We start from the raw sequence: 2,111 nt of genomic DNA, 5'->3' as shown, positions 1-2,111 counted from the left end.
ATTCTGATCTGGGAATTAAGCATTATAAAATCAAAAGCTGGGAATTCAACCCACTGTTCTTTTGTTTGCTTCTTTTCCAAGTTTTGTTAGACATGTTGCACCCCTGTCAAAAGGTTTTGCCTTCATCTCACAGTTAAAAGGGTTATCCTCAATGATAGCCTTATGCCTGCATGATCTTTGCAAACGGAATACCATCCCAGATTCCACCTGTCTTCCATCTGTCTCCAGCAACAGCATGAGACCACTGCAGAGACTGACTGAATTGTCTATCTTCTCCTCCCTGTTCTCCAGTTAAAAAGTGTGACAAAGTCAGGCCGGACGGCTGCAGGAGGGTCTGGGAAAACAGGTATGTTGCCCTAGAATGCTAAGGGCCCTTTTTCCTACAAGCTGGGAAGGGGTTACTTCAGGTCAATAAGGGACACCTGAGTCCAGCTAAGGGCTGCCTGAAACCTGTTAAAATCTCTCTCGGGCAGGGACAGGGGGAAGACAGAAACTGCTGCAAGGCTGGAGGCAGCAGTGAGTTAGGCTTCTCCAGTGTGAGAGACTGCGCTCCACCCAAAACCTAGTGCCTGTTCAGGGGACAGACTGACACCCCAGGGCCACCAACAGGACAACACCTGCCCCAGTGAGGGGACCAGAGAAAGGTATTTCCCCTTTTGTTTCGGTGCGTTATAAACTTGTTTCCCTTTGCTTGGCAGAGGAGCACTCCTCAGGCCTGCCCCAAGGCCTACTGGGAAGGCTCTGAGAAACAAACCTTGAAGAGGGAAGACAGACATGCTCCAGAGTGGGGGGCTGATTTACCCCAGGCCCTGTCCCTGCCAGAGGAGGGAGCACTAAGTCTGGTGAGGCAGAAGGGGTGCCTTGCCATAAAAGCTATTCTTCAGCTCCGCTTCCTGCCTTCACTACCTAGGAAACCTGGTGTCTTCAGAGGCCACAGAACTCCAAGAACTGGTCACCATAGCCTGCATGAGGTCACAACCAGGAGAAGCAGGTCTGTGTGTAGCCTGGGCATGTTGAGGTGGTAGAACCCAGTCATGGGCGATTGAAGGAACTGTTTTGGGCCTGCCTTGTTACTTTGCACAGGACCTTACACACACTAGACACAGCCCCCGTTTTCTTTTTTGCTGATATTTTCAATCAACTTTTCCAAAGTAAAAGGTAAGGAGCAGAATGGGAAGAACAGAGAGTATTCTACTATGTCCCCCTTCACTTGCCTCACCCCTTCCCAAATGAGAACTTACCAGTCCAAGAAAACATGCACACTCCAGACTTTCATAAAATATTGAGCATTTAATTAGAGTTTCTCCGGTGTCTGGCACAGCTTTAAATGTTTGACAAACCCATATGTCATTTACTAATAACTAATCCCCTAAGGTCCTTCTCCTGTCCTCCTCCAGCCATGCAAAGCAAAGAGGTACTTGGATCAAATTTCTGAGCTGCTCCTTTTTCATCGCCCCTCTCCCCCCAAATAGAGAATTGCATTTTATACAAATGGATGAGCAAAGCTTCATCTCACTCTGAATTACTTAGCTGGGATTTAATGAAAAAAGGTGGGAACTTCTGACAAGATATAAGGATGAATATCATTTAGAAGAAGAAGCATCTATATTCCCTGGACACCTTGCTGAGTGTTTTTTGGGAGAAAGGTGGGAAGCGGGGCTGCTAAGGTAATTCTACTTACTTAAAAAGAGGTGGGAGGCAAGGTTGTCAGATGCAGGCACGTGTTTAAGGTGATCCGATGAGGGTAGAGATTGAAGACCCAGATCACAAGAGATTCTAAATTCATTAACACAGTTTGCTCAATATGTTACAAACAATTGTGCAATTCTGAGGTAATTAGCCATTCAAATAAAGTAAAAATGATTCACTGGGACAGTTACTAGGTCCCCAGCTCTGGTCCCTTTTTGCACCTGCTTCACGTCTTCTGCCCCCAACTTCCTACCTGAGGAGTAGCAGAGATTCTAGGTGTACTGGGGAAGGGCCATAGCTGTATTCCAAGGATATCCAATCAATGGAGTAGTCTCTTGGGGGTACTATTCTGGCCAGCATAATTTAGACTGCCCTTAGGCTGCTCTAAGTTACTACAGGGGCTAGTTTGGTCCCTCATCATC

General features: G+C 46.8%; 1 long non-coding RNA gene across 1 annotated transcript; it reads left to right on the top strand.

Moving 5' to 3' along the window:
* The first annotated feature begins 334 nt into the window (after window positions 1–334).
* On the top strand, window positions 335–1,048 carry LOC122462734. Its single transcript, XR_006285479.1, has 3 exons — window positions 335–346; window positions 474–644; window positions 911–1,048. It is a non-coding gene; the product is annotated as an uncharacterized LOC122462734 (long non-coding RNA).
* Window positions 1,049–2,111: the final 1,063 nt, after the last annotated feature.

Source organism: Chelonia mydas, chromosome 13 (assembly GCF_015237465.2).
Source record: "Chelonia mydas isolate rCheMyd1 chromosome 13, rCheMyd1.pri.v2, whole genome shotgun sequence".
In the NCBI taxonomy this organism is placed as follows: domain Eukaryota; kingdom Metazoa; phylum Chordata; order Testudines; family Cheloniidae; genus Chelonia; species Chelonia mydas.
This window is presented reverse-complemented; position numbering and strand designations above follow the sequence as displayed.